Source organism: Glycine max, chromosome 12 (assembly GCF_000004515.6).
Source record: "Glycine max cultivar Williams 82 chromosome 12, Glycine_max_v4.0, whole genome shotgun sequence".
In the NCBI taxonomy this organism is placed as follows: Eukaryota; Viridiplantae; Streptophyta; class Magnoliopsida; order Fabales; family Fabaceae; genus Glycine; species Glycine max.
The window spans coordinates 35115515-35126720 of NC_038248.2; the positions used below are offsets into that span (position 1 = coordinate 35115515).

The 11206-nt window shown below is 28.6% G+C and overlaps 1 long non-coding RNA gene and 1 other non-coding gene across 2 annotated transcripts; both read left to right on the plus strand.

The window, feature by feature from the left end:
• Positions 1–1712: 1712 nt before the first annotated feature.
• Positions 1713–10979, plus strand: LOC121173120 (uncharacterized). The gene is made up of 3 exons (XR_005887393.1): positions 1713–2391; positions 3767–3972; positions 10730–10979. It is a non-coding gene; the product is annotated as an uncharacterized lncRNA (long non-coding RNA).
• On the plus strand, positions 1903–2052 carry MIR530A (microRNA MIR530a). The gene has a single exon (NR_048799.1). It is a non-coding gene; the product is annotated as a microRNA MIR530a (primary transcript).
• Positions 10980–11206: the final 227 nt, after the last annotated feature.

The following is an 11206-nucleotide window of genomic DNA, read 5'->3' on the forward strand; positions in this document are numbered from 1 at the left end:
TTTAATTTACATTAATTTTTCACTACTTTTATATCATTAGTTTTTTTTATTTTATTATTTTTTATAATTATATTTAACTTATTTTTTTATTATTTAAAAAATTTAGAGAAACATTGTATTAATAATACAAAACAAATTAAAAGCCTGAAAGCAACAATTCTCTGAAAAGTACGTACAAGTAGGCGTGGCGTTACTGCCAACAGTGCAATACCAGTTTCTCAACATGAACCTCATTTTTTTTACTTTTGACCAACCCCAACAATTTAAGCAGTGAAGGACCTACATTGTTTTTGGTGTGTACTTTCATCTCTCATTTTTTTAAATTTATTCAATTTATAAATAAAATTTTATATTTTTATATTTTATTTTTATTTATATTTATATAATTAAACCTATATTTTTATTTTTTATAATTTACACTCGTTAACTTAGCGTCTTAGATCCTGTCACTAAATTTAAATAAGAAGTAACGCATGAGCTGGTGGCAACCAATTGATTTTCACGAGTGACTAATGAGATTGTTTTTTAGCATGTATTAAGTATGTGTTTGGTCATTGTTTAGTGTGTGTGTTTGGATATTTATTGGGAAAGTTTCAAATTGTTACTGAATGAAAGTTTTTTCAACTATTACTTAAATTATAATTTGGAAATTCTTAACTATAATCCAAGCATGCTATTTTAATTTTGAAAAAAAAAAAACTCTCAAAATTAAATAATTTAAAAACACCATTATTTTATTGACGAAATAACAATTAAATGAGAGACTTATATAATTTTTTCAGTGTAAAAAGTTCACATAGAATGATTAACTTGAATATATTTGCACACACATTGACTTATAATTAAAAAAAATCATATCATCTAATTGCTATACTAATTGATTTATTTTTACACACTTATAAGTATTTTGAATTTATCAACATTGTATATATCATAAAACTATTTTATACTATCTTTAGTTTTATTAATTTAAAAAGATAAAAAAAAACTTTAAACTTTTTTTTTAAAAAAAAAAAAAGAGGAGACTCGTAGATTAATTAACACTAATGATTGGATTCTATATCAATTAAAAAATAATACCGAAAGAGAATGATCTTACTGTATCTATATTTTGTCAGTTAGTGTTTCACTTTTCTCGTTACACAAAACAGAATACCCACAAGGAGGCAAGTGAAGAGTCAGTCCAATATCCTACGTGGCAGTTTCCTATTTGTGGGGAGATCAAATCCCACGTGCTAGTGATGGTTTGCGTCACGTGTTCTTAGACCAGCTTGTTGTGTGGCAGACATGCGCACACCTTTAGATATCAGAAAGAACAAAACCATAAATAATAATGGAGTTCGATCGAGCTCTGCGCATCCTTATCCACTCATAAACCTACACCTAATCAACTTTGTATTTTTTTTTAATTAGCTATTCTTTGATAAAAATTAAATATTAATCTCTTGATTCAAATTCATTTAAGGAATTATTTTTTTATAAGTATAAATAAAAAATTAAACTCATAATCATATATAAATATAAAGTAACAAAGTTATTTACCAATTCTCTAAAATGCCCATAAGTTTATAAATTTTTTATTATTTCTGCCTCACATTTAGTTTTACAAAGATGACTAAAATACACTCAAAACATAATGTGGAAAAAAAAGAAGATAAAATAAGGCACAAGCGTGTGAATATTATCATTATTTCATCGGAGGGAAGGGCATATGCCATCTATCTAGATAGATCATGCCTCTACAAGAATTGGTCCAAAATATTTGAGTGAATCACTCTCAGTCCTCTCTCTCATAATCCCTTTTCAACAGGAATTTCCTATTATAAAAATGTTGGCTGCGAGCAAACTTCTTACTATATTATGTAGCAGCAGGTCATTATTATATACGTTGATGCCGATATGTTGCCTTTATCTGCATTTGCACCTGCACTTTAATTACTTGGTTTCTCTGTGACATAAATAAATATAAATATGTCAGGTAAGAGAAATATATTATATATAATATGGGAATAGAGGTACCGAGAACGAGGTGCAGGTGCATCTGCAGGTGAATGTCATATTGGATTATTGGCTATGGTTTAACTTTACTCAAGCTTTTGGTTTGTATTCAGTGGCTGGCTTGTTTTGTTGCAGCTGCTTGTGCTTCCAAGTATTTTTTATCATAAAGGGTCAGATATATATATATATATCATTGCCTCTTTCTTTGAATATACACGGTCCATTTTGCTTATTGAGCTCTTCTATCTCCTTCTAAATGTACTGCAACATGTGCTACTTAATTTTTTTGTTATATATACACACGCACACAGACACAGTTCCTATATATGCAGATCTAGATCCACGTACGGAGGTGGAGGCAATCGAATCCATAACGTTCAAATTTTTACAAAGGTAGAATGAGCTTCTAACTCAGCTAGAACAGTAGCCTTAGTCAGAATATATTAATGTCTGAATGTTCTGTTAACCTACTTGCTTCCTTTCCCCTATTAATTAACTACTGTTTCCAGAATTACCAAGAATTAAAGAATTAACAAGAAAAAGTAGTCAAATTAAAGTAGATGGTTCGTTCTCGGCGAGCATAGTAATGATTTATCCAAAATTTGACCACAAAAGTTATAACTTATAAGGTGTCCTGGAGGCAGGCTAAGAACCGTTGCTGATTTTGTCTGAATGATTCTGCAAAAGTTATCTGCAGAAAGTCATGGAGAGGACTTGAGAGTTCATCCCCATTCTTAGCGTATTATATATAGTTATGAAAATGGCACGAGTTAATTAATTCTTATACCCACTTGTTTGCTATGCTTTATGGAAAGTGGTATTAGTACTCCCTTGGATATTTTCAGGAAAGGGAAATGATGGAACCCTCGGTTGCTTTTCAGCCGATGATTTCAATCAAATTTGTTGAATGCACATGTGGTCAATTAACCTGATCATCAAATTCTATCTCATCTTTGAGATTATTCCAGCTTCGGAATATAATCTATACTTTTCACTTCTTCTAAATCCCCATTTACTCCCTCTCCCGAATGGTAGAATATGATAAATTAAAGGAGAGAAAATTAACTTGTGAGGTATCAGCATATTATGCATGCCCTAGTGCCAGTTAGTATTAAAACAGACTGATATCATATTCATATGAGAATACATTTACATGTAGTTATTTGAACACGCTTACGCATGAAACAAGGCAGTATTGGCAACTTCTTTTCGCTTGACGATCTAAGACCATACACATAGCATTAGTTGGATATATACTTTCTTTTGGGGTATGGTTGAATTGAACCTCTTTCGCATACACTGACCCCATATATAAAATGTTTCCATATATCTTGTTTAGAATGAACAATTTCTAGAAGACTGTATGAAACTTACGTCTAGAAGAAGCTACGGTCAAAGTGAGAAAACTCAATTTTTTTAATTTTTTTAGAAGCTAAAAGTTAGCAACTATAGTACTACCCGCAGTATAGCACAACCTAGAAAAGGAGAGTAGAAAGGTCTAGAATAAAATCAAATCTCTATACAGAAAGAATTGAAGGAGCGCGGTGTAACTCAAATTTAGGATAAAGAGGATACGATGCTTCAAATCTTAACCAATCAAAGTGGTCAATTCAGCACTGAAGTTTGCATATTGCCAAATAATTGTATACCCTTTTAATAAAATAAAACTATAAAAATCCAGATTTCCATACCTTCACCATTAAAATTTTGTTTCACTAGCTAGCCGACTAATCACCACTAAATAATTATTTCTTTTTACTCTAAACAGGGTTTGCAGACATTTTCCATTTACATATATTGAATCTGCCCACCTTTAAATTGAGATGTTGGTATTCTACAAGGAAAGAATTGAAGACACATGAGAAACTAGCATGAATCACATCACGTATTATCGTACATATCACACATATATACATGGCTCAGTTTCAAAGTCTACAATTGGCTCATGAACTGTAAGATAATCGATACGGCGAGGTAAATATTTCCTTTACTTGATTGTGGAGTTTTAGTACATCTTTGGATTAAAGTTGAAAGAGTCAAATAATGTTTTTTTTTTTAAATTTCAAAAGTAATAACCTTTTCTTTTTCATTTAATATATTAAGATTTATTATACATTCAAATTCATAAAAATACTTTCCAAACTTTAATCCAAACAAAAAATAGCCTTAATTTTTCGGGTAACATTGTTTGATTTTACAAGGACTATAGCCATTACTTAATTAACTACTCTATATAGAAAGATGCATGTGGCCAGCCAGTTGCTGAAATTTACCTGATATTCCTTATTAAGTAGTAATATACTTTGTATCTTATCATACTTATATTTCATTTGGAGTTATAAAGTTAATTTCACAATTAAAAAAATGAGATTTAAGGATGAAAGAAAAAGAAAGATGTTATGAGTTAAAAAATTTCCTATTAACATTGTAATGAAAACTAATCACAAACATAACTGATAAAAGAATTTCATTTCATTTTCTCTCTCTTCGTTTCTCATTAGATCTTGTGTTATCTCTCTGTCTCTCTTTATTTTTCCTATCTCTCTTCTCCCAAAAATGTAAGGTACATTCATATTTTTCATTTAATTTGGTTGCGACCAGCTTCTACACAATGTGTGTGCCTGTTTATGTATTAGTTTTCAACTTTTCTTAGTTCAAACTTAGAATCCCATTGAAATTTTAACACTGCATATTGAAAATTGCATGGGATTGGAAGATGGAATGAAGTGTAAAAAAAATTGATGTGTAATTCTTTTTTGGGTTGTCTAACTTATTTTTTTAAAATAAAAATAGGATTAAACAATATTATTTGTAATTTATTGTTGTAATTAAAAAAAAACATTGTACTAATCATCAAAAAGTACATAAAGAAGTATACCAATCATCTACTATAAGGTTCTTTAATTCTATTTTTTCTGGAGTAAGTTAGACATCCTCTTTCTTTATTGGTAGCCTACCAATGATACGAATGCGTGACATGTTATATGTGAAATAAGTGGGAGTTGAATGTCTATTTCCACCTACTTTTCTAATTTAAGTTATTCTTTGATAAACTTTTTCGTATACACTTCTATCAGAATAAAATAAAATATTTTTTTTATAAGTTAAAATTATCTTATACATAGATTAATTTATAGAATTTTTTTATTAATTTCTCTAAAAAAATTATTTTTGATTTACGAATAAGTTAATTTTAACTAACAAGAAACCTTATTTAATATTTCTTTCTTATTTTCTTCTCTATAAATACTTATAAAAAAGCTTATTCAAACAAATCCATAATGTCAAACTTTAGACTTAGGAAGGGTTTAATTTGCACAGGAAAAATCTTTTCATATATATATATATATATATATATATATATATATATATATATATATATATATATATATATATATATATATATATATATATATATATATTCATTTTGAATGTAATACTAGGCATTAAACGTTGCGTCTTGGATATAATTATTGCATAAGAGCATTTCAGACGCCCATAGGAGTATTTTGAGTTCAAATTATGAAAATAAGGAGCAAAAAGTATCAATATATAGTAGATATTTGCTTATATTTTCTCAAAATTATGGGGTACATCGATCTGCACCCCCTCAACTACCCATGAGTTTGCCACTGAATGCTCGTCAAATTCGATGGAGTCATTTGTCTAGAGAAATTGACTAGTCGTTAACTTAGTTTTTTTTGGGGACATAGTCATTAACTTAGTTTGCTGACAAAAACAAAAAACAAAAACTAAATCAAAGGGTTAATGGTTGAAGTGGTGAATTATTGGCTATACTATTGCAAATAATTATGTAGGTCTAAGATTCAATACATCATTAATCAATTCTAATTTTAATATTAGAGTATTGTTATTTTTTTATATCATTTTTATACTGTTTGATGAAAATAATTGACTTGATAAGGTCTTTGATATTAAAATTAAAGATATGTTATCATCATAAAGATTATGAAAATAGAAATAAATCTCTTATAATTTTAATTTAAATTATTTTTTATCATAGAATTATGATGAATAAGACATTAATAATCTGAATAAATTAATATATATATTATTTATTGGATGAATGCTAATAGATCTCATTTATTAATTTATATACATAGATGATGTGTATATGAATGTGATTATAGGACTGACTCAATTGAGATTTTTTAATAAATAATATAACCTTAAATTGTCAATAAAAAATTCTGAAGTACAAAATTTTCTTTAATATGAGATTGTCATAGTAATTAATATATCATTTATTATATTTTGATTTTAGACACTTAATGTTTTAGAGTACTAATTGAATGGACATTGAATATAACTAAATACTTGTAGAGCTCATAATTAATCAAGATAGAATTCATTAACTTTTGATAATGAGTTTTGAACGTAAAATTAAGACCTTGGACAGAGTAATTAAATAAATGAAGAAATGAGTTTTCTTAAGTAATTCATTGAATAAATTTATTAACTTATTTGAGTTTGACATAAATGATATACTCTAGAGTTAATTCAAAGTTGTAAATGATGGAATATAATATTATATTATTTTTCTATTTGGTTTTGGTAAGTAATGAATATTATTTTATGTTATTCGAACATCGAAGAACGTTACTAGATGCTTATCTTGATTAATATATTACTGACTTACTTTTGAACTTACACTACTAAAAAATAGGATTTCTACATCGGTTCTTCACAAAATCGTCTTAGAATTTTTTTAAAAAAAATGTTAAAAAATTGATATTTCTAAGATGATTTTTTTTTTACAACCGCCTTAGATTAGAAAGATGATTTTTAACACAACCGCTTTAGAAAATGTTTTTTTTTTTTCACCATACCACTCCCTACCAGGATACCACCTCCTTTACACCATTTTTTCTTTTATCTTGGGAAATCCTTCTAAAAATACAATATGCATGAAAGTAGAAAAAGTGAAAATACATCATATGATCATGTCTAAACAATAATGCAGTTTCTTAGCAAGTTAGACCTAAAAAAACTGTTACAAGCCCCTTATCCCCACAAACAAGGAAGCTAATATAACAAAACAAGCCTCTTATATAAAAGGTGTTACAGCCAATGAGATCAAACATTTAATTGAGATATGAAAGGATTGACAATATAAGATATTAAAAATATTATTTTAATATTTAATAATTAATTAAATTAGAAAATTTATTATAATCAAATGATTAATTAATTTTATAAATAAGATATAATTATATTTTTTTCTAGCCCTGAATATAAATCATATAAACATTATTCAAAGTTATTAATCATTTGTTCTACATTGCCCCTTTTTTTATTTTATAATATTCTCTCCAGTCCACTTGTTTTGGTTCAATCAACACTTTATTTCTTATTTATTTTTATTTTCATCTATTTTATTTTTCTTCCTACTACCAAACATGTCATAAATGTTTCTTGTCGGATATAATTAGTTTTTGCAACAAAAGCAATAGGTTAACTTTTTATATTAGAAATATTAGTGTCATTCTTTTTTATATTAGAAGTAAAATTTACCAATATTTATAATTTTTAATTAAATTTAAATAATAATATAGAAGAGTTACGTAAGATGTTCATGGCATTTCTCATAGGAGTAATACTTTTTATTTTATTTTTTATAACTAGGAACCATTCTTTTGTTTTTTTTTTTTTTAAGTAGCACGCAAATAACTAACGAACACTTCAAAACTCCGAACTCCTGTTGGACTTGGACAGCGTGCTGCGTGTTGGACTGTGTGTTGACGTTACTGCCTTCCTTTGACATCTCTTTCTATCTAGCCTTAGATATCAAGCTAAAAACATAGTGGAAAACTCCCAATCCTTATCCACTCCACTCATAAATCTAAGATTAATGATAATTTCTTATTGAAATTTAGCTTTTATTATTTTTTAGTCCTTAATTTTTTTTTAAAAAAATTTGTTTTTAATGTTTTTACTGTTTAACATCTTTTACCTTTTTTTCTTCTTATTTTTAGCTCCTTAACTTTTTTTTCTTTATTTTCAGTCTTTTAACATAAATTAAAAGCACGGAAAGAAAATTAAATACCAAACCAGTAAAAAAATTATTACTCATTTATTTTAATAAATAAAAAAAATTCTTTTAATACATATTTGTAAAAACATTCTTTTTTAGTTTCTATTTTTTTAATCCTTTCCAATTCTTATCATAGAAACTAAAAGGAATTAAAATTATGTTGATAAAGAAAAAAAAATTAAAAATGATAACTAAAAGAGAATGTATTTAAATATATAGAAACTAAAAAAAATGTAACTATAAAAATAAAATAAGTAATTAAATCATATTATTTTCAAAAGAATGTTGATTTATTAACTCCCACTAAACACAAATATTTTTTCAGAATCTTTTATTTTTCTCTTCTTATCATCATTAATAGTGTCTATGGATTATTTTTCTTTCTATAAATAGGATCAGCATAGCCATCTACCTATATAGATCATGGCCACAAGAGTTGGTCCCAAATCTTTGATGATTTGAGTGTATCACTCTTACCCTTCAGATCTCTCTCTCAATCCCTTTCTCTAGGGACTTCATATATAGTCGGCAGTGAGCACAAAACTTCTTAAATTGTTATATAGCATGCCATTGTGCATCTTGATGCGCCAATATGTTGCCTTTATCTGCATTTGCACCTGCGCTTTGCTTGGTTTCTCAAGAGCAAGTGATTATATGTGGGAGTAGAGTGACCAAGCACAAGGTGCAGGTGCATCTGCAGCTGAATGCCATATTGGATTATTGGCTATGATTTAACTTTACCTGATGCTGTTTGTATGTGGTCTGTAGCTAGTGTGGTTGCTGCTGCTTGTGCTTCCAAGTTTTTTTTTTTTATTGTAAAGGGTAAGATATATCATTGCCTCTTCTTTGAATATACACGGTCCTTGTGCTTCTTCACCTTTTTCTATCTTCCTCTTAATGTACTGTAACATATACTGCTTATTGTGAGATATATTCACACACGCACACAATTCAAACACAGTTCTTGTGCAGATCTAGATCTACAATATGAAGGTGGATTCGAGTCCCTAACTTTAAAATTTAGGCTATTTTTTATTTTTTATTTGGGGTGCTCCAAACTCAATTTGAAAAATAAATCCAATCAGTTTAGTTACTTCTAAAAATAAGTTTGCACATGAAAGTTTTGTATGAAAACTCAATTTTATAGAAATAAGACTGAGGTTAATTTAGCAAACTTAAGTTTAACCGAAATTAATTCAAACATGTACTTGAAAATTTAAGTTTGGAATAAAATTAAGTTTATAATTTACAAAAAGAAATCTAAGTCTTGTTTTTACAAAATTGAATTTTTAAACAATATCTTAATGTACAAATATATTTTTAAGAGTAACAAAATAAGTCAGAAAAGTGAGTTTATTCTCCAAAACTAATTTAGAGTACCTAACTCAGCTGGCACAACCCTAAACAGGTAGTAAGGTGTACATAAAATGCATGTTTTGTTAACCTAGCTAGCTACTTCCTGTACCCTACTAACATGTGTTTGCTCCAAATTTTCCAAAAATATTGGAAAAAGAAGTCTAATTAAAGTACCGCTACTCGCTATTATTTTTAGTTTTAACACAAGGTCATGATGGGGTTCCAGCCATCCAAAATGAGTATGAGGGTACTACGAGCTCAGGAGTCTAATTAATAAGCATTATTGTTACTGATTTAGGGTCCTTTGGGATTCTCCAAAATTAATAAATCTGCAGAAAGTCATAGAGGTACCCCCTCTTTTTTTCCTTCCCTTTCTAAGCGTATTTATACTCATCAAAATGACACAACTCAAATACTTAATTAATTATTATAACCACTTGTTTGCTATGCTTTCTCAAAAGATGGATATTTTCAGGAAAGAGAAATGATGGAATCCTTAGTTTGTTTTTCAGCCACTGGTTTTTGCTCGAATGGACATCTGGTCCATTAACATCATCAAGCTCTGTCTCTTCTGGGATTATTCCAGCTTCGGAATCTGTACTTTTCCCTTCTTCAAAATCCCATTTACTCCCACCCAATTGGAAAAATATATACAAAAGATTGATAAAAAAAAAAAAAAGTTGTGAGAGAGCATATTATGCCCTAGATACAGTCAGTGGTAAAACAGACTGATATCATACAAGAATCCAATTTAATTACATGCATGTAGTAATTTGATCAGTATTGCTCATGAAACAAAATGATATTGGACATTGGTCAATTCGATCTCTTGGCTTGTTGACGATCTTATATATAGGAACAATCATGCACATAGCTTCAGTTGGGTACATTGTATATATATAGTTTCTTTGGGTTATGGTTGGAAATTGGAAAGCAACTCCTGCCAAAATGACCCCAGCAAAATGCTTCCATATATCTTGTTCAGAATTCTGCACAATTTCTAGCTAGAAGAATCTGAAAGTTACGGTGTGGAAGTTAAAAATCTGCAAGTATTTATAAGTAGTAAAGCTAACAACAACTACTATTAGTTAAGCGTAGAAAAGTCTAGAATCAAACCGCCATTGTACAGGCGGTGTAACTAAACTATGATAATTAAATTGTGATGCTTCAAATCTGAACCAATCAAAAGTATTCAGCACTGAAGTATGCATTTTCACATAATTATATATCTTTCTTTATCTAATAAAAGGGTTCAGATTTCCATATCATTGCCATTAAAATTAATTATACTAAATAATTATTTCTTTCTATTCCTAACAGGGTTTGCAGACAATTACACATGCTGAAGCTGCCTCGGTTGACTTGAGTATCTTCTGTGTGATGTTGGTATTCCAGTTCAAGACAATTGGCCTGGAACTGATGAAAACACATGAAAAGATGGCATGAATTTCAATATACACGGCTCAGTTTCGAAGTTTTCAACGGGGACCATGGAGATAATTGAGTATTCCTTTGTTATTCTCACCGAATAAGTACGATGAAATTCCTTATTTTGATTCTAGATTCTTAATTTTTCCGGAAAACAATCATTATACTACAATATATAAACGTTGTTTGATTTTACAAGAGCTAGCCAGTACTTAATTAACTATTCTATATAGAAAGTTGTACATGGTCAGTTGCTGAACTTAGTTCTGTTATATATGTTTACTTTGGTTGCAACGAGCTACACAATGTGTATGCCTGTTTATGTATTTGTTTACAGTTTTCCTTTAATTAGTTCAAACTGGGAATTCC